A 23,231-nucleotide genomic window follows, 5' to 3' on the forward strand; every position below is an offset into this window, starting at 1 on the left:
AAAATATGATTATAAACATTGAGACAGATAACATTACCATGCTAAACATATAAGAATTATGCCAACTAAAAACGTCTTCAATGGAAGCTCTTAATTAAATTTTTGATCACAGTCTCATTTCTGTTTCTTCTGTTTTGCACTTTCAGCTTCGTGTTTTGTTTTTTCTGGTTTTTCTGGCTTCTCTGTTGTTTTTTTGTTTGGCTTTTTTTTTTCTTGTCATTGATTTTATGTTGAAAATTATTTTTTTTTATTATTATTATTTATGAAAAATTATTGAAATTACCCTAGTTTCTATCATTTTCTTTTATTTTATTTCCCCCCTTTTTTATTTCTTTAAAAAATATCTTAACTAACTACTATTGTAAATTTCGTGGTGTTTTTGCGTGTACGTTTTCAATAAGCTCTGTTGGTTCTACCGCAACATACAGCGTTGTGGCGCCTGAAACAGATTCGCAGCACAAATTACAGGAATTGTCACTTTGCTTAGAAACAACAACAGCACCAACAAACAAACATACAAATGCCTCCATGATTATATACAAAATACGTAACTTTGCGTTATATAGTTAGGGACTTGAAATCGCTGCAGCATTGTTCTCTAATATGCTGATTGTGGTTGAGAGAAAGACAGGTTTATTAAAATCAATAAACAAAACAAAACAAGCGAATGCCCTGAAGCAGAGCTTATTGGGCTTACAACCCCAATACACATAAAAATAAAAACAATACGAAAAAGGATAGGAAAATAAAAAATTAAAGAAAAGAAAAGGAAAAGAAAAAAAGAAAAGGAAAAGAAAAAAAAAGAAAAAACAGGAAAAAATAAATATTTAATTTTTCTGCATTTCGATCGATACAGGATTACAGCTCAAAAAGTCAAAACAAAAAGAAACTAAAACCACTTGAGCAGTATCGCCTAAAACTAAACCAACATCCTGGCTCCACTTGAGGTCCACTCAACTATCAAAACCATAAATATTAAGGCAAAATAGCTTTAATGCCCTGAAGCAGAGCTTATTAGGCTTACAACCTCAATACACATACAAATAAAAACAATACGAAAAAGGATAGGAAAATAAAAAAATTAAAGAAAAGAAAAGGAAAAGAAAAAAAGAAAAGAACAGGAAAAGAAAAAGAAGAAAAAAACAGGAAAAGAAAAAATAAATATTTAATTTTTCTGCATTTCGATCGATACAGGATTACAGCTCAAATCGAACTTGTGATCCTAGAAGATTGGGAGAGGGCTCATTTAAATTGAAAAAAAAATCATTTTCCTTTTTAAGTGACAAAATGTATTTAATGGCAACTAGCCTCCTTCCCACGCCCCTTTTTCCTCCTAAGGCACCGTATCAAATGTTTTAGATAGCCATTTGGCTCAGCATAGTTGAAAGGACCAGTAACAATGCCTTTGGAAATTATATGGACCCTGATAGTCCTTGGAAAAAGGCTTGTAAGCTACGTAATTTGCCCATTGGTTCAATATGAGGAGAATGCGTTTCCGGAGGTAAATTTTTCACGGTGGAGGAGGTGATTTCCTGGAATGGTTTGAAAAACTGTTAGAAATAAAAAAACTAAGTTTTTTGAATGAAAGTAAGGAGGTAAGATTAAAAGTAAAAACGATTAGAAATTATTCCATACATGAGGAATACAGAATGGATTATTCCGTTCTTTCTCGCATTTTACGCTAGAGTTTGACTTTTCGTCAAAATTCTTTAAGAAATAATGCTCAAGCAAAAGGACCTTCGAATTTTAATGAGATATTTCTAGAAAACATCGAGACTTTTGCGTAAAAATCAAGGATATAGGTAGGGACAGCCCCCTCCCCCTCATATACGAAGTATATTTGGTCGTTTTAAGTTTTATTGCTGCTCTTTATCTTCAGTTGGAGAAACTATTTTTGTTTTTTAATTTAATTTTTATCAAGTCAAATCCTGATTCGTTACAGAGCTATGCAAGTAAGTGCGAACAACAGTAAGGACAGTACATCCAACATACAAATTAATTACAGATTATTTCATCTTTTTTTAGGTACAAGTGCTCAAAAAATAAACTCAGGGGATGAAATTCCGCACCTCCCTTACTCATGGGGGATCAATCATAGGATATACCTAGAGAAAGATCTAAAGTACTCTGAAACTTCTAACGCCGGCTTAATTTTTACAATATTTGTAACATGACCCCTTGACATGACCTTAAAAATCTAAGAGGGTAAGTTTTAAAAAAGACCTCATTTAAAAAAAATGAGAACATTTTTATCTCGCATTCTGAGACTTATTTTTCTCTTAAAAGTGTAGAATTTAATAAAACCTTAAAAGGTTTTCTTGAGATGAAATAAACGCAAGGGCTATGTTAGCATCAGCAACCTGTGTCAGCATATGGCTATGAAATTTCAATTCATTATCAGTTACTACTCCTAGGTCCTTCTCTGCCCTTACTCCTTCTAGTTGTTTACCCTGGATGAGTAGGTTAAGGCTTCGTTCAAGTATTTATCTTTTATATGTGAATGAGTTTATGTTTTCCTTATGTTCAGATTTGTTTGCATATAACACTTTTAATTTGTCTTGTACTTTAAAGAGAGGTCTATTCCGGATTTTTTTTTATAACAATTATTTTTATGATGAATTTTTCTTAAAATAAAATACAACGTTTGAAAAGAGTATTTAATTTAAATGATTTAGAAATAATACAGTTTATTTTATGGAGATAGGGTCAATGAACTAGAAGCCAATGGTCCTAGAACGTCGGGAGAGGGCTCATTGCCCCTTTTGTGGGGCACTAGCCCCCTGTCAAAATTTTGAGATGGCCATTTTGTTAAGTATAGTTCAGAAGTTCAATAACTATGTCTTTGAGGATAACTTGACTCCCCGACAGACGGGAAAAGGGTTATAAGCTTTAAAATTTGTCTATAGTTTACGTATAATAATCTCTAATAAGAGTTAACGGATTCATGCCGCTATCACTCATATCAAACAGTTTGTGGTAACGAACTGTAGTAAGGATCGACCCGACTCAATAGTAACCAAAACTCAAAAAATTGAAATATATGATTTTCATCAAGTCAAAAGTCTTACTCGTCAAAAGTTACGAGCCTGAGATGATTTGCATCATTTTAGAAAATAGGAGGGAATACTCCCTAAAAGTTATACGATCTTAACGAAAATCACACCATCAGAGAACCTTACTGTAGAAGTTTCAAGCCCCTATCTACAAAAATCTGGAATTTAGCATTTTTTGCCAGAAGACAAATCACGGATGCGTGTTATTTGTTTTTGTTTTGTTGTTGTTTTTTTTTTCCAGGGGTGATCGTATCGACTCAGTGGTCCTAGAATGTTGCAAAAGGGCTCATTCTAACGGAAATAAAAGTTCTAGTGCCCTTTTTAAGTGACCAAAAAAATTGGAGGGCACCTAGGTCCCCTCCCACGCTAATTTTTTCCCCAAAGTTACCGGATCAAAATTCTGACATAGCCGTTTTATTCACCATAGTCGAATAACCTAATAACTATGTCTTTGGGACGACTTGCCCTTTTTAAGTGACCAAAAAATTGGAGGGCACCTAGGCCCCCTCCCACGCTCATATTTTCTCCAAAGTTACCGGATAAAAATTCTGAGATAGCCATTTTATTCACCATAGTCGAATAACCTAATAACTATGTATTTGGGGAAGACTTACTCCCCTGAATTCGCCGTGGGAGGGGGGCTGCAAGTTACAAACTTTGACCTGTGTTTACATATAGTAATGGTTACTGGGAAGTGTACAGACGTTTTCAGGGGGATTTTTTGGTTTGGGGGGAGATTTGAAGGGGGGTTACGTGGGAGCATCTTTCGTAAAGTAAAGTATTTTTCGTAAATCATCGTAAAGTATTTTTAGTAATTTAACTATTTATTCTATGGCCTTTGTGATTCAGAGGTCATTCTTAAGGAATTGGGACAAAATTTAAGCTTTAGTGTAAAGAGCGAGGTATCGACGAGGGTTGAACCCCCCTCATATACTCAATAAAAACATACGAATATAGAAGTTCGTTACGTAAATTAATTCGTAAGTTACGTGTATTTTTTACCAATGAAAACGTTTGTAAACAAATTAAAACTTCTAGTTGCCATTAAGTAATCAAAAAATTGGACGGTAACTAGGCCTCCTCCCTCGCTCTTTTTTCTCAAAATCTTCCGATTAATTGTAATTAATTAATATGCAAATTTCGTTTTATAAACGGATTTGAAACAATAAAAACATTGTTATTTGTCTCTATTTTTCAGTTCCTCTTAGAAAATAATTAAAAAAACTAAAGATTAAGAATGATTTATTTTTTGCCAACTAAAATATTAGACGAATTTTCTGTTAGGTCACCACCTTCCTTCTTCAGCGATGCAAGAGAAAGTTAAAAGAAAACACGTGAAGGAGAATTGAAAGGAAATATTTTTCGAACGGAAATGTGAACGATACGACTCGAATAAAAATAAACTACGTGGAAGCCAACAGGGGACATGTGACATGATTAATATTTTAGTATTTTCTAGAGCCATGCATATGACCTTGGGACATACCCTTGTCTATGCTCTAACCCGAATACTACAAGTGAACGGCATATTGCTATCAATTGCAAGAAAGACACCATAAGGTTTTTCTGTGCTTCAAATCTTGACAATCTTTGTTCTGAAATAGATGGCGCTCTTGCATCCGCACTTTGGATCGTCTTTGGACCGTGATCTAAATTGTCTTAATATTAAAACATGTAGTATATTTGCTTCAAAATGAAAACTAAATGAAACTAATTTATTTTTCACCACAGCTAATAAATTTTGAACTGATATATTATTTTACAGATAGATTTAATACCAATTTTTTGCATGAATTAAATAAATAAAAAATTGTTATTTGTCTCTATCTTTCCGTTCTTCTTTGAAAATAATAAAAAAAAACTAAAGATTAAGAAGGATTTATTTTTTGCCAACTAAAATATTAGGCGAATTTTCTGTTAGGTCACCACCTTCCTTCTTCAGCGATGCAAGAGAAAGTTAAAAGAAAACACGTGAAGGAGTTTTCAACATTGTTGGTTTTTTTTTTCTAGAGATGATCTTAATGCAAATAAGCTACACATATATTTATGAAAAATTATTGAAATTACCCTAGTTTCTATCATTTTCTTTTCTTTTATTTCCCCCCTTTTTTATTTTTTTTAAAATATCTTAACTAACTACTATTGTAAATTTCGCGGTGTTTTTGCCTGTACGTTTTCAATAAGCTCTGTTGGTTCTACCGCAACATACAGCGTTGTGGCGTTTGAAACAGATTCGCAGCACAAATTACAGGAATTGTCACTTTGCTTAGAAACAACCTTTTTTCTACTTCTAAAATGTACTAGAACGTAAAGTCTCGGTTTGGATGAGCCTTCTCTTGTTATTTCAGGGTCATTGGTTGATATGATTATATTTCGGAGGGCAAATTTTTTTTTTCATTTTTTAAAGAGGTTTAATAGACGTTATCATCTGAAAAAAGAAACTACAGAGCAGAAAAATCCGAATGATAAATATAAAAGCCTTTTTCGCAAGCAACAATTTAACGACCTTGAAATCTGTACAATGTCCATTAATAAGCAACGATATGCCGATGCGTTTTTAATATGAAATTGTAAATGTCAGACAAAACTAACGGAATATGGGCGTTATTTATAACATGTTTTTACTTACAAGGACAAAACAGCACCCATATATATGAGGATTTTTGGAGGATAGGATTTGAGCTGTCTAGAAAAACGTTCTATACCGAATACTACAAGTGAATGGCATATTGCTATCAAACAGTTCGTGGTAATGAACTGTAGTAAGGAGCGACCCGGCTCAATTTAGATGCTAAAAGATACATCGAAAGAATCGGATTTTCATGCTGATTTTAAATATATAAGTTTCATCAAATTTAGTCTTTATCATCAAAAGTTACGAGCCTGAGAAAATTTGCCTTATTTTGGAAAATAGGGGAAACACCCCCTAAAAGTCATAGAATCTTAACGAAAATCACACCATCGCATTTAGCGTATCAGAGAACCCTACAGCTATAATTTCAATCTCCTATCTACAAAAATGTGGAATTTCATATTTTTTTTGCCAGAAGACAGATCATCGGTGCGTGTTTTTTTTTTTTTTTTTTTTTTTTTTTTTTTTTTTTTTTTTTTTTTTTTTTTTCAGGGGTCATCGTATCGACCAATTGGTCCTAGAATTTCGTAAGAAGGATCGTTCTAACGGAAATGAAAAGTTCTAGTGTCCTTTTTATGTAACCAAAAAAATTGGAGGGCATCTAGGATCAAAATTTCGAGATAGCCATTTTGTTCTGCATAGTTAAAAACCATAATAACTATGTCTTTGGGGATGAATTAATCCCCCACAGTCCCTGGGGGAGGGGTTGCAAGTTACAAACTTTGACCAGTGTTTACATACAGAAATGGTTATTGGGAAGTGTACAGACATCTTCGGGGGATTTTTTGGTTTGGGGGTGGGGTTGAGGGGAGGGGGATATGTGGGAGGATCTTTCCTTGGAGGAATATGTCTGTGGGGAAGAGAAATTAAATGAAAAGTGCACGGGTTTTTCTAGCATTACTATAAAAAACAATGAAAAAATAAACTTGAGAAAGTTTTTTCAGTTGAAAGTAAGGAGTAGCGTTAAAACTTAAAACGAACGGAGATTATTACGCATATGAGGGGCTCTAAAAATACTTTAGCTTAAAGAGCGAGGTATTTAGGAGGAGATAAATACCTCGCTCTTTATGCTAAAGTATTTTTAGTAATTTCAACTATTTATTCTACGGCCTTTCTGATTCAGGGATCATTATTAAAGAATTGGGACAAAACTTAAGATTTAGGGTAAAGATCCAGGTATTAACGAGGGACAAACCCCCTCATATACATAATAAAAATATAAGAATATAAAAGTTTGTTGTGTAAGTTAATTCTTAAGTTACATATATTTTTACTAATAAAAACGTTCGTTAAAAATTAAAAGTTCTAGTTGCCTTTTTAAGTAACCGAAAAATAGGAGGGCAACTAGGCCTCCTTCCTCACCCTTTATTTCTCAAACTAGTCTGATCAAACCTAAGAGAAAGCCATTTAGCCAAAAAAAAAAAAAAAAAAATTAATATGCAAATTTCATTGTTCAGAAATTAAACAAAAAAACTAGTTTTTTTAACTGAAAGTAAGGAGCGACATTAAAACTTAAAACGAACAGACATTACTCCTTATATGAAATGGGTTGTCCCCTCCGCAACCCCTCGCTCTTTACACTAAAGTTTGACTCTTTGCCAGAATTTTACTTTTTAAAACAATTAAAAACTTTATTAAAATATGTAATTAAAATATCTTAACTAACTACTATTGTAAATTTCGCGGTGTTTTTGCCTGTACGTTTTCAATAAGCTCTGTTGGTTCTACCGCAACATACAGCGTCGTGGCGCCTAAAACAGATTCGCAGCACAAATGACAGGAAGCGTCACTTTGCTTAGAAACAACCTTTTTTCTACTTCTAAAATGTACTAGAACGTAAAGTCTCGGTTTGGATGAGCCTTCTCTTGTTATTTCAGGGTCATTGGTTGATATTGTTATATTTGGAAGGGCAAAAAAAAACAACAACAGCACCAACAAACAAACATACAAATGCCTCCATGATTATATACAAAATACGTAACTTTGCGTTTTATAGTTAGGGACTTGAAATCGCTGCAGCATGGTTTTCTGATATGCTGAGTATGGTTGAGAGAAAGACGGGTTTATTAACATTAATAAACAAAACAAAACAAGCAAATGCCCTGAAGCAGAGCTTATTGGGCTTACAACCCCAATACACATACAAATAAAAACAATACGAAAAAGGATAGGAAAATAAAAAAATTAAACAAAAGAAAAGGAAAAGAAAAAAAGAAAAGAACAGGAAAAGAAAAAATAAATATTTAATTTTTCTGCATTTCGATCGATACAGGATTACAGCTCAAAAAGTCAAAACAAAAAGAAACTAAAACCACTTGACCAGTATCGCCTAAAACTAAACCAACATCCTGGCTCCACTTGAGGTCCACTCAACTATCAAAACCATAAATATTAAGGCAAAATAGCTTTAATTCCCACCGAAATTAACGAAAATTATCAATTTTTATTAAAGTCATAGGTAAACAATTTCATGCATGGGGTCTTAGATGCCGAATAGAAAATTGTGATCTACAGGTAATAGGAAGCGAACGACGAATTGTATTGGACTTCTTCGTAAAATGTGTATGAATATCACTTCTTAATTCAAACGTACTTTTAAAACATATTGGTAAACAATTTTGAAAATATTTATATATAAACATGCTTTGATAAAAAGTAATAAGTCCTGTTAAAGGCAAGATTTTACAATCTATATATCTCTTTCGTACCGAGTCTTTAAAACCAACACCACATAACACTCGAAGCGCTTCATTCTGCCAAACTCGAATATGATGGAGATGAGAAGGAAATGTACTACCCCAAACGGTACAAAAATACAGCAGATAAGGATGAATTAAGGAATAATACAGTGTTCTAAAAATATCTCTTGGGAAAATGTACTTCAACTAAGCGAACCAAGACTAATTTAAGACAGCGGATCTATGTGCTCTCTAAAACTAAGACATTCATCAATTAAAACTCCTAGATATTTTGTACAATTTATTCTTAAGATACTCATATCAGCAAAATTAAGTCTGTCTATCCAAGGGTAATAATATGAGCAAAATTATCCAGCTCATAAATCAGCAAAAATATTTTGCACAGCTCCTCTTTTAATAGTGTTATATAATTCCTTTTTTTATTTTAGTATGGATAGTATATGATTTTTTTATTCTTAGATTTGTGGTCCAATGTATTGTCAGATATTTGTCACTAGTCCTTTATCAAGGTTTTCGTCTATTAATGAACCTTCTTTTGAAAGAGCTAACAGAAAAACTTTTTGGGATAACTTCTCAGGAACATCATTCTAGATCAAAGTGCAACGTCCAATGAAGCTAATTAGTATTTTCTTTGTTAAGTTATTTTTTCTTTTGTTTCTTTATTTTTGTTTTGAATTATTTAACTTGAACTTCTAGATAATCAAGCAAGTGAGCTCTTATGCCCCAGTGCAGTCTCCAGGCCCTTCGCCACAATATCCTGCCTCTGTTACTTTGAGTGTAGGGACTTCACGGAAAAGTCCGATGTCAAAAACTACCATTCATCGATCTCAGAGTCAACGCTCCCAGCACAAATACATGAGCAGATTTCAAACAAATAACTTTCAATTGTGAATCCAAGTATTGTTGGCTCACCAGTGCCGGTTGTACAAAACAATGTGAAAATGTAAGATGCCATATGTCAGAAGGTAAATGTCAATTAAATGGATGGTCACGTGCCTCAGTCACAAACTTTGACAGCAGTGAATGAGCCTTCTTTTGAACTGGTGCTCCCCTAGCCTCCTTCAGTTGAATGTAGTTCTAAAATATCTTTGACTCGTGAAGCGAATGAGGAAAACTAAGTTGAAGAAGTTCAAAAACCTGTTGTGTACAGTGCTAGTGATCAAATCCCAATTTTAAATGACCAAAAAAACACCTGATAAAGGGCCTAAAAAAAATACAAAAAATACAAATCAAAAAATAAACTTCAAAAGGACAAAGGATAAACCTCACGAAAATAACGTAGATAGTGATAGTGGTGTTCTATTTTGGTTGAAGAAATCCTGATAGAGAAATCTGGCAAAGTAGTTGTTGATGGTGATAGAGTTGTGAAAATTGTAGAGGATGAAAAATCTAGTGTGAAGAGTGTAAAACAACTGCCAAAAGACTAAGGATATTGGAATTATGAAGCCAACAATCAAGCTCGGCAAACTATCGCCTGAGGTAATTTTTTTTGTTCATTTATCTTGAATTATTTCATTATTAATTATTAACATTACTAACATTTTATATTAATTTATATCATTAATTTATATATATATATATATATATATATATATATATATATATATATATATATATATATATATATATATATATATATATATATATATATATATATATATCTATATATATAAAAATAAGTTGTCTGTGTGTGGATCTGTGGATGGATCAGGTGACGTCATGTTTGTCCGCATATGACGTCTGAATTATTTCACACTAATACAAAAGAAGAAAAAAACTAAAAAAGGTAAAAACTACAAAAAAAAACTAAAAAGAAAAAAAAGCTAAAAAAACTAAAAAAACTAAAAAAAAACTAAAAAAAAAGGTAAAAATCTAATAACTAAAAAAAAACTGAAAAAAATAAAAAAAGGCAAAAGTTACAAAAAAAATAAAAACTAATAAAAAAAACTAAAAAAGCTAAAAAACTAAAAAAAACTAAAAAAAAAACTAAAAAAAGGTAAAAAACTAAAAAAAAACTAAAAACTAAAAAAGAAAAAAACTAAAAAAAAAGGAAAAAACTGAAAAATAAAAGAGAAAAAGAAAACTAAAAAAATATGAATAAATATATATAAAAATAAGTTGTTTGTGGGTTATGTCTGTCTGTCTGTCTGTCGAGTGACGTCGTGTTTGTCCGCATATGACGTCGGAATTATTTCACACTAATACAAAAGAAGAAAAAAAACTAAAAAAGGTAAAAACTACAAAAAAACTAAAAAGAAAAAAAACTAAAAAAGCTAAAAAACTAAAAAAAACTAAAAAAAGGTAAAAAACTAAAAAAACTGAAAAAACTAAAAAAAGGCAAAAACTAAAAACTAATAAAAAAACTAAAAAAGCTAAAAAACTAAAAAAACTAAAAAAACTAAAAAAAGGTAAAAAACAAAAAAAAACTAAAAACTAAAAAAGAAAAAACTAAAAAAAAGGAAAAAACTGAAAAATAAGAGAAAAAGAAAACTAAAAAAATATTAATAAATATAAAAAATATAAATATAAATATAATATAAATTAGCAATCAACAAGCACCGAGACACAAATGACGACCGGGACACAGGGAGTATAAATGACGACCAGGACATAAGTAAAAAAAAAAAACTAAAAAAAACTAAAAAAATGGTAAAAACTAAAAAAAAACTAAAAACTAATAAAAAAAACTAAAAAATCTAAAAATATAAATAAACTAAAAAAGAAAAAAAGAAAAAAGGAAAAAAATAAAGGAGAAAAACAAAACTAAAAAACGAATGTATATACAGACCGGGACACCGGGATACAAATGACGACCGGGACACAGGGAATATAAATGACGACCGGGACACAGGAACATAACTACAAAGGGGACGCCGGGGTGCACAGGGGGATATATAAATGACGATGGCGACTCAGGGAATGGTCGATTAGCAATCACCATCAACAAAGCTCAAGGGCAATCATTAGAATCATGAGGTATAGATCTGAATACGGATTGTTTTCCCATGGACCATTATATGTTGCATGTTCAAGAGTCGGTAAACCTGAAAATCTATTTATATGCACAGACAATGGGACAGCAAAGAATGTTGTATATTCGCAAGTTTTACGTAGTTAAAAACATATATATATATATATATATATATATATATATATATATATATATATATATATATATATATATATATATATATATATCTATATTCACAGGTGGGACATAGGGACACAACTACAATGGCGCGTAACTAATATGGCGCGTAACGACTTACGCGCGCGGGGGGGCTTGGGGGGGGGGGGGGCGCGAAGCGCCCCCACCAACTAGGTGTTGGGGTGGCGCGAAGCGCCACCCCAACAGCTAGTATATATATATATATATATATATAATGTTATAAATATTATTTATATTATTTTATTTATTCTGTTCCATCAAAAACGGTAAGTATGCACTACTTAATCATTTCTTAACACTTATACAGTATAGTAAGCTATAGGCCTAATCATAAACAAACAAGGTCAAATAATTAGGTTCGTCTAGGTTAAACTGTAACACTTTAAAATATGCTTTGATCAGGATATACCTAGACCTGTGGTCCTCCCCTCATTGGTCTTTGTATCTGGTTAATCTAAAGAACCTTCCTCCCAAAAACAACACTGACGTTTTGAGTCAAATATATTTGACTTATCAGCACTTTTTGTCTTACTGAAAGTTAATGTTTTTATTTTTGTCTTTATTTATTTTTATATGTCTAAATTATTAAACAAATAAAACAAACTATTATTATTATTATATTATTATTATATTATAAATATACTATTATAAATTATATTATATAATATAAATTATAAATTATATTATAAATATATATTATAAATATTATATTATAAATATAATAAGAAGGTAGAAAGATCTACCTTCTTATGGGACTGTATCTACCATCTTTGCAAACGTTCTTTTTTTTTGTTTCTACAAGCCTTGGAAAGCTCAATACTTAGTTGCATTTCAATTTAGCAAACTTTCAAATAATTTGATTTAAGATACCTTGGCATACTGTAACCTATCTTCTAAGATAATTTGAAATTGGACTCTTAATCGTTTATTTACTACACTGTATTTTGTTCTTTAATGCTGGATTCTTTTTTTTTAATTTTGTGGATTAGAAATTAATTGTTGAATTGCTTTATTTAGTTAAAGCAATCTTTGGTTGTTTTTGTTTGTTAGACTACAAGGGCTTCTTCGAAATCACCACCTTCAGACATACAGATCTATCAATATGTGACGATATCTGCAAAAATGATATAGTTAGAGAAGGACTTGGATAATTTGTAAAATGTATTTTCTGTCCATTTTAGAAACTATGCCGTTTTGTGTCAAAACCATTAGTAACATATTTTGTTTTATATTAAAGGTATGTTCTAAATCTAATGCTGCTTAAATGCAGCATTTCATAGAAAAGGTTTTTAAATGCAGCATTTCATAGAAAAGTCAGCATTTTGTTGGCAAAGTTTTTAAAGTTGTTAAAACTGACGCTTTAAGAAGAAAGATTGCCTTACAGAAGCATCATCAATTACCTGAGGCACCCCAAAATTGCGTAGTGCAACGTCAAATGTAGCTAATTATATGTTGTAATTCTTTTATTTATTTTGTTTTGAATTATTTATCTTGAACTTTTAGATAATGCTGCACGTGAACTTTTATGCCCCAATGTAGTCTCCAGGGCCTTCGCCACTATCTCCTGCCTCTGTTGCTTTGAGTGTAGAGACTTCACATCAAAGTCTGATGTCACAAATTCACCCATCTCAGACTCAACGCTCCTAGCACAAATACATGACCATATTTCACACAAATATTCTCCAATTGTGAATCCAAGTAGTGTTGGCTCACCAGTGCAGGTTGTACAAAACACTGTGAAAATGCCAAGTAGTGAGCAAATCTCAATTTTAAATGACACAGAAACACTTGATAAAGCGCCTCAAGAAGAAGGTAAAAAAAAAAAACTTAAACAGGACAAAGAATAAACCTCACAAAAGTCATGTAGATGATGCAAGTAGATGGTGTTAGTGGTGGTTCTATTTTGATTGAAGAAAGCCTGATGGAGAAATCTGGCAAAGTAGTTGTTGATGGTGATAGAGTTGAGGAAATTGTAGAGAAGGATAAATCTAGTGTAAAGTGTGTAAAACTGATAATTGGATTAAACTGCCAAAAGGCTCTAAGGATACTGAATGATGAAGCCAACAATCAGGCTCAGTAAACTATCGCCTGAGGTAATTGAGGTAATTTTTTGGTTTTTATGAGTAGTTTTTACTCTTTTTTTTATCTTTAATTATTTTATCATAAAATATATATATATATATATATATATATATATATTTATATTTATATATATATATATATATATATATATATATATATATATATATATATATATATATATATATATATATATATATATATATATATATATATATATATATATATATATATATATATCAATTATATTATTATCAATTATTTGATATTATATGATATTATCAATTATTAATCTTAATTTGATTATTAAAATCAGTATTAATTATTTTTTTATTAATAATGGATTTATATATATATATATATATATATATATATATATATATATATATATATATATATATATATATATATATATATAAATATATATATATATATATATATATATATATATATATATATATATATTATATATATATATGTATATATATATATATATATATATATATATATATATATTTATATATATATATATATATATATATATATATATATATATATATATATATATATATATATATATATATATATATATACATAATGTATTAATTTATCTTCTCTTTGGGTAAGTTCTTTATCTCAGTATGGCATATTTTAATAGTGTGCTTTTATGAACCCATATTATGAAGTTTGGATGGAGCTTTAAGTGTTACAAATTTAGTAAGCTGTTTAAGAATAGTTTATTTAGTTGGCTTTTTACATTAAAAAAAAAAAAAAAAGTAAAAAAGTAAAATGTGTTGTTTGTTATAATTAGTTTTTACATTTTACAAAAAAATTCTTCCTGTGGACTTAGTCTAATGGTTACCGTGGAGACCATTAGTCCGCCCCTTGCGAACGAGGCCGCGTCCACTAGGCATACTTTTGTATCTTTAAGGGGCATTTTTTTTTTTTTTTTTTTTTTTTTTTTTTTTTTTTTTTTTTTTTTTTTTTTTTTTTTTTTTTTTTTTTTTTTAATCTCACCTTCAACAAAGAATTTAAAGCTTGCTTAAGAAATAAAATTTTGATGTGTAGCAAACAAAAATTTTCCAAACATGCAATCCTGTAAATTTCTTTGATGTTGAAAAGAATTTAGGCCAACATAGCATAGAATTTCTAATACTGCGTTCAATTCTATTCTCTATAATTGACAAAGGCTTTATACAACAGTGATGACCTACAAGTTTCTTTATCTTCCTCTAATATAAATAGCATTCAAGCTCAGTAAACTATCGCCTGAGGTAATTTTTTTTGGTTTTACAAAAAAATTCTTCCTGTGGACTTAGTCTAATAGTTACCGTGGAGACCATTAGTCCGCCCCTTGCGAACGAGGACGCGTCCACTAGGCATACTTTCGTATCTTTAAGGGGCATTTTTTTTTTTTTTTTTTTTTTTTTTTTTTTTTTTTTTTTTTTTTTTTTTTTTTTTAATCTCAACTTCAACAAAGAATTTAAAGCTTTCTTAAGATATAAAATTTTGATGTGTAGCAAACAAGAATTTTCCAAACGTGCAATCCTGTAAATTTCTTTGATGTTGAAAAGAATTTAGGCCAACATAGCATACAATTTCTAATACTGCGTTCAATTCTATTCTCTATAATTGACAAAGGCTTTATACAACAATGATGACCTACAAGTTTCTTTATCTTCCTCTAATATAAATAGCATTTCGCGAACAGTCGGTCTCTTAAGTCTTGGAGAATAAGGCATCTGAGCGACTCTGGTTGCTACTGTTTCCAATTTTGGCTTCTTTCTCGAGCCGATTGCTTGTAACGCTGTACGATTGGCTTCCGCTTGACACATCTCTTCCATCTCCGCCCTTTGCATCTCTTTAACTTTGGCTCTTAGCTTTGCTTGCTGTTCAGGGTCTTCAGTCCTAGATCTGGATTTGGCAGCCTTTAGTAATGTTTCCCTTTCGTTATCTTCCTGTTTTTTTCTTTTTGCTTTCTCTAAGTCTTCGAGAAATTTAATTTGAGCTCTAACATCGTGACCAACATAATAATCTTCTTTGTTCTTAATTCCATTTGTTCTAAATTCCATTTTATGTTCCGTGACAACTGATAGGCGTTCCAATATATTTTTTAGTCGTTCTTGAGCAGCGTTACTAAGCAGGGTAATGAAATCTGGGGATACCTCTTCTATACCAGGATATCGAGATAAGACTTTCCACACTTTTCCTTGTAATGACGTTGGAGGAAAAAATACTTCGTCTTTAACTGATCGGATTTGAGTTCCAACTAATTTAGTGGGACCTAGGAGTCTTTGAGATTCCTCTGCTAAATTGACCCCACCCATCGTTGCCACGTCATTGATATCATCATCACCACTAACAACAGTCGAGGAATTAAGAGACGAGCTGAATTTGTTTTCTTTGGATATGATACTCTTTTGGACAAAACTAAACATGGACACAGGGCTTTCTATTCCTTTATTAACTGTTTTGAGCTGATTAGGAGTTTCCAAATTCCTATAGGGTACCTTTTCTTTCGGGATGCCTATTCTGTTTTGTATATTTGGGGTTCTAGGCGGTTCAGGTGGTGCACCAATTGTATGTTGGGTAGCAAAGGGAGCTTGGATAGTTATTTGAGTTTGGGGGCTTTGAAATTGGTTAGGCTGAATGGCTCTGATTATTGGAGCATTTGCGACTGTTTCGGAGCCAAGTGGGGACATGGGACTAGCTGGGACAAATGGTGGTGGAGCAGGTGCTAAATTTAGACATGGCGGAACAAGTCCATCAATTTTTATATCACCTGTAGCCAAAGAATACCGAAAGTATGGTAGTGTTTTCTGAAGGAAGGGGGATAAGCTCCGATTCTCTGACAAATTTAGTTCCTTTTGGATTGTTTGTGTAAATTCGTCAGGTTGAATTTTTTGATCAATTAAAGCTTGAACAAGTGTTGACACATTTTTAGAGGCACCTTCTGCTCGATCGTTGCTTAGTTTGAGGAGTTTCTCTAGGATATTCTTCAATTTAAATTTAGCCTTTTCTAGAGTAATCAATGGTCCACTAACCGCACTAGCCTGGTTATGTTGAGCTCCCATTTTCTTAAGACCCACACAGGATTTGATATTTCTGTAGCTAATAGCTTGTTGATCTTTTAAATATAAGACTTTTAACGTCTCACAAATTAAAACACGTTTACAGTTTGACAGTTATTTTGCAACTGATAAAACCAAGTAATGAATAGCAGTATTTATATGCTGTTGGCCCCGCCTACTTTTGAAATTTAACCAATTATACAGCGTTACAATCGTAACAGCTCTGACACCGGCATTACAACCGTGTGATGGGAAATCCAACCTTTTAATTGCGTCGCTCGTGTTGCTATTAAGGATGTACAACCCATGTCTGGTATGACAATTTTCTGGAGAATCTTATGCCGGATATTTAATTTTAAGTTTTACCTAAAGAATTTTTGACTATATTACAGTGATGTAAATTTTGCAGCTTACTTTGGAATAAAATTAAACTTCTAAAGAAACCCCTGAAACTTCAAATTATATACCTAAAAGGCCCTCGCAGTAGAAGCAGACAATTACTCAGGAATAGCTTTTACACAGCAAAAAAAAATAATTGTTTAGAAAAATTCAAGATCACTAGTAGTTCTTACACTCTGGAAATTATTTTTTTTTTAGTTTTATTGAAAACTTTCAGTTCGATATTGAAGATATTAAGGTATTTGATTTTAATAGAGGGGTGTATTGTGGCTCCTTGTTCTATTCCACCTTCAGGTACCGCCCTTTTCAGTCTTCAACTTTTTTTATACAAATATGATGTTAATCTTTGGACTTGTGATTATACAGGTATGTTCAAGGAAGTAATAAAAGATTGAAAGTCAACCAATATAGCCTATAGAATTATAGTGTGACTCCTATAAATCAAAACTTACTAAGTACGTATTTTGCAGATGTTTTTAATTTGTTTCATTGCAAACGTTAAAAGGCTTATAAGCTACGAATCTGAGGCTACTATTTTATTATACAAAAGTGCAATATCAAAATGCGTTGAGTATAATTTTCACAAATGTTGTTTTATTTTCTGTAAAGAATTTTTAAAGGATTTCAGAGGCTATTGAATAAAAATATGATTATAAACATTGAGACAGATAACATTACCATGCTAAATGTATAAGAATTATGCCAACTAAAAACGTCTTCAATGGAAGCTCTTAATTAAATTTTTGATCACAGTCTCATTTCTGTTTCTTTTTTTTGCACTTTCAGCTTCGTGTTTTGTTTTTTCTGGTTTTTCAGGCTTCTCTGTTGTTTTTTTGTTTGGCTTCTTTTTTTTCTTGTCATTGATTTTATCTTGAAAATTATTATTTTATTTTTTTTTTATGAAAAATTATTGAAATTACCCTAGTTTCTATCATTTTCTTTTCTTTTATTTCCCCCCTTTTTTATTTCTTTAAAAAATATCTTAACTAACTACTATCGTAAATTTCGTGGTGTTTTTGCGTGTACGTTTTCAATAAGCTCTGTTGGTTCTACCGCAACATACAGCGTTGTGGCGCCTGAAACAGATTCGCAGCACAAATGACAGGAAGCGTCACTTTGCTTAGAAACATCCTTTTTTCTTCTTCTAAAATGTACTAAGACGGAAAGTCTCGGTTTGGATGAGCCTTCTCTTGTTATTTCAGGGCCATTGGTTGATATGATTATATTTGGGAGGGCAAATTTATTTTTTATTTTTTAAAGAGGTTTAAAAGACATTATCATCTGAAAAAAGAAACTACAGAGCAGAAAAATCCGAATGATAAATATAAAAGCCTTTTTCGCAAGCATCAATCCAACGACCTTGAAATCTGTAATCTTTGTCATCAAAAGTTACGAGCCTGAGAAAATTTGCCTTATTTTGGAAAACAGGGGAAAACACCCCCTAAAAGTCATAGAATCTTAACGAAAATCACACCATCGCATTTAGAGTATAAGAGAACCCTACAGCTGTAATTTCAAGCTCCAATCTACAAAAATGTGGAATTTCATATTTTTTTTTTTCCAGAAGAACAATCATGGGTGCGTTTTTTTTTTTTTTTTTTTTTTTTTTTTTTTTTTTTTTTTTTTTTTTTTTTTTTTTCAGGGGTCATCGTATCGACCAATTGGTCCTAGAATTTCGCAAGAGGGCTCGTTCTAACGGAAATGAAAAGTTCTAGTGTCCTTTTTAAGTGACCAAAAAAATTGGAGGGCATCTAGGCCCCCTACCACGCTTATTTTTTTCCCAAAGTCAATGGATCAAAATTTTGAGATAGCCATTTTGTTCTGCATATTCAAAAATCATAATAACTATGTCTTTGGGGATGAATTAATCCCCCACAGTCCCTGGGGGAGGGGTTGCAAGTTACAAACTTTGACCAGTGTTTACATACAGAAATGGTTATTGGGAAGTGTACAGACATCTTCGGGGGGATTTTTTTGGTTTGGGGGCGGGGTTGAGGGGAGAGGGATATGTGGGAGGATCTTTCCTTGGAGGAATATGTCTTGGGGGAAGAGAAATTCAATGAAAAGTGCACGGGTTTTTTTACCATTACCATAAAAAAAAACAATGAAAAAATAAACATGAGAAAGTTTTTTCAGTTGAAAGTAAGGTCAAACTTAAGTAAGCGTTAAAACTTAAAACGAACAGAGATTATTACGCATATGAGGGGTTCTAAAAATAGTTTAGCTTAAAGAGCGATGTATTTAGGAGGAGATAAATACCTCGCTCTTTATGCTAAAGTATTTTTAGTAATTTCAACTATTTATTCTACGGCCTTTCTGATTCAGGGATCATTCTTAAAGAATTGGGACAAAACTTAAGATTTAGGGTAAAGAGCGAGGTATTAACGAGGAGACAAACCCCCTCATATACACAATAAAAATATAAGAATATAAAAGTTTGTTGTGTAAGTTAATTCTTAAGTTACATATATTTTTACTAATAAAAACGTTCGTTAAAAATTAAAAGTTCTAGTTTCCTTTTTAAGTAACCGAAAAATAGGAGGTTAACTAGGCCTCCTTCCTCACCCTTTATTTCTCAAAATCGTCTGATCAAAACTAAGAGAAAGCCATTTAGCCAAAAAAAATAATAATAATTAATATGCAAATTTCATTGTTCAGAAATTAAACAAAAAAACTAGTTTTTTTTTAACTGAAAGTAAGGAGCGACATTAAAACTTAAAACGAACAGAAATTACTCCTTATATGAAATGGGTTGTCCCCTCTCCAACCTCTCGCTCTTTACTCTAAAGTTTGACTCTTTGCCACAATTCTACTTTTTAGAACAATTAAAAACTTTATTAAAATATGTAATTAAAATATGTTAACTAACTATTATCGTAAATTTCGCCGTGTTTTTGCGTGTACGTTTTCAATAAGCTCTGTTGGTTCTACCGCAACATACAGCGTTGTGGCGTTTGAAACAGATTCGCAGCACAAATGACAGGAATTGTCACTTTGCTTAGAAACAACCTTTTTTTTACTTCTAAAATGTACTAGAACGTAAAGTCTCGGTTTGGATGAGCCTTCTCTTGTTATTTCAGGGTCATTGGTTGATATTGTTAAATTTGGAAGGGCAAAAAAACAAAACAACAACAGCACCAACAAACAAACATACAAATGCCTCCATAATTATATACAAAATACGTAACTTTGCGTTTTATAGTTAGGGACTTGAAATCGCCGCAGCATTGTTCTCTGATATGCTGATTGTGGTTGAGAGAAAGACGGGTTTATTAAAATCAATAAACAAAACAAAACAAGCAAATGCCCTGAAGCAGAGCTTATTGGGCTTACAACCCCAATACACATACAAATAAAAATAATACGAAAAAGGATAGGAAAATAAAAAAATTAAAGAAAAGAAAAGGAACAGAATAAAAGAAAAGAACAGGAAAAGAAAAAAAGAAAAAAAACAGGAAAAGAAAAAATAAATATTTAATTTTTCTACATTTCGATTGATACAGGATTACAGCTCAAAAAGCCAAAACAAAAAGAACCTAAAACCACTTGAGCAGTATCGCCTAAAACTAAACAAACATCCTGGCTCCACTTGAGGTCCACTCAACTATCAAAACCATAAATATTAAGGCAAAATAGCTTTAATTCCCACCGAAATTAACGAAAATTATCAATGTTTATTAAAGTCATAGGCAAACAATTTCATGCATGGGGTCCTAGATGCCGAATAGAAAATTGAGATCTACAGGTAATAGGAAGCGAACGACGAATTGTATTGGACTTCCTCGTAAAATGTGTATGAATATCACTTCTTAATTCAAACGTACTTTTAAAACATATTGGTAAACAATTTTGAAAATATTTTTATATAAACATGCTTTGATAAAAAGTAATAAGTCCTGTTAAAGGCAAGATTTTACAATCTATATACCTCTTTCGTACCGAGTCTTTAAAACCAACACCGCATAATACTCGAAGCGCTTCATTCTGCCAAACTCGAATATGATGGAGATGAGAAGGAAATGTACTACCCCAAACGTTACAAAAATACAGCAGATAAGGATGAATTAAGGAATAATACAGTGTTTAAAAATATCTCTTGGGAAAATGTACTTCAACTAAGCGAACCTAGACTAATTTAAGAAAGCGAATTTAAGACTAATATAATCTATATGCTCTCTAAAACTAAGACATTCATCAATTAAAACTCCTAGATATTTTGTACAATTTATTCTTAAGATACTCATATCAGCAAAATTAAGTCTGTCTATCCAAGGGTAATAATATGAGCAAAATTATCCAGTTCATAAATCAGCAAAAATATTTTGCACAGCTCCTCTTTTAATAGTGTTATATAACTCCTTTTTTTATTTTAGTATGGATAGTATATGATTTTTTTATTCTTAGATTTGCGGTCCAAGGTATTGTCAGATATTTGTCACTAGTCCTTTATCAAGGTTTTAGTCTACTAATGAACCTTCTTTTGAAAGAGCTAACAGAAAAACTTTTTGGGATAACTTCTGAGGAACATCATTCTAGATCAAAGTGCAACGTCCAATGAAGCTAATTAGTATTTTCTTTGTTAAGTTATTTTTTCTTTTGTTTCTTTATTTTTGTTTGGAATTATTTAACTTGAACTTCTAGATAATCAAGCAAGTGAGCGCTTATGCCCCAGTGCAGTCTCCAGGGCCTTCGCCACAATATCTGGCCTCTGTTACTTTGAGTGTAGGGACTTCACGGAAAAGTCCGATGTCAAAAACTGCCATTCATCGATCTCAGAGTCAACGCTCCCAGCACAAATACATGAGCAGATTTCAAACAAATATCTTTCAATTGTGAATCCAAGTATTGTTGGCTCACCAGTGCCGGTTGTACAAAACAATGTGAAAATGTAAGATGCCATATGTCAGAAGGTAAATGTCAATTAAATGGATGGTCATGTACCTCAGACACAATCTTTGACAACAGTGAATGAGCCTTCTTCTGAACAGGTGCTCCCCTAGCCTCCTTCAGTTGAATGTAGTTCTAAAATATCTTTGACTCGTAAAGTGAATGAGGAAAACTAAGTTGAAGAAGTTCAAAAACCTGTTGTGTACAGTGCTAGTGATCAAATCCAAATTTTAAATGACCAAAAAAACACCTGATAAAGGGCTTAAAAAAATACAAAAAATAAAAATCAAAAAATAAACTTCAAAAGGACAAAGGATAAACCTCACGAAAATAATGTAGATGGTGTTAGTGGTGTTCTATTTTGGTTGAAGAAATCCTGATAGAGAAATCAGGCAAAGTAGTTGTTGATGGTGATAGAGTTGTGAAAATTGTAGAGGATGAAAAATCTAGTGTGAAAAGTGTAAAAAAAATGATTTTTGGATTAACATGCCAAAAGACCAAGGATATTGGAATTATGAAGCCAACAATCAAGCTCAGCAAACTATCGCCTGAGGTAATTTTTTTGTTCATTTATCTTGAATTATTTCATTATTAATTATTAACATTACTAACATTTTATATTAATTTATATCATTAATTATATATATATATATATATATATATATATATATATATATATATATATATATATATATATAAATTAATATATATATATAATGTTATAAATATTATTTATATTATTTTCTATATTATTTTGTTATCATTCATATTATTTTATTTATTTTATTCCATCAAAAACGGTAAGTATGCACTACTTAATCATTACTTAACACTTATACAGTATAGTAAGCTATAGGTCTAATCATGAACAAACAAGGTCAAAATAATTAGATTCGTCTAGGTTAAACTGTAATACTTAAAATATGCTTTGATCAGGATATACCTAGACCAGTGGTCCTCCCCTCATTGGTCTTTGTATCTGGTTAATCTAAAGAACCTTCCTCCCAAAAACAACGATTTCTCTGGAATCAGCCGAGATGGTTTTTCCCCTCCTCTGATAGGGGTTGCAGGATAAATCACCAGTTTTGGCTTAAACTTTCTTTGTTTTTTATCATACTTTCTAATATTCTTACATTAATTTTTTTTTTGGGGGGGGGGGGCTTAAAACCTAAGGGGAGATGAACCATGTACCTCCTCTTTGTTTTTTTACTAACCTTTCTAATATCCTTGTAGATTCATTTT

The 23,231-nt window shown here is 31.5% G+C and overlaps 1 long non-coding RNA gene across 2 annotated transcripts in view; it reads left to right on the forward strand.

Annotated features, from left to right (window-relative positions):
* Nucleotides 1-23,231, forward strand: part of LOC136039499 (uncharacterized) — a 110,929-nt gene that overhangs the window by 57,481 nt on the left and 30,217 nt on the right. Inside the window, exons 8-10 of one of the 2 annotated variants that reach the window (XR_010620461.1) lie at nt 9,081-9,863; nt 13,057-13,646; nt 21,744-22,542. This is a non-coding gene — a long non-coding RNA (uncharacterized LOC136039499). Of the gene's footprint in view, nt 1-2,025; nt 2,195-9,080; nt 9,864-13,056; nt 13,647-21,743; nt 22,543-23,231 lie in introns of those variants that run through there. The other variant, XR_010620462.1, reaches the window with a different exon arrangement.

The sequence above is a fragment of the Artemia franciscana genome, chromosome 19, assembly GCF_032884065.1.
Source record: "Artemia franciscana chromosome 19, ASM3288406v1, whole genome shotgun sequence".
NCBI classification, from domain to species: domain Eukaryota; kingdom Metazoa; phylum Arthropoda; class Branchiopoda; order Anostraca; family Artemiidae; genus Artemia; species Artemia franciscana.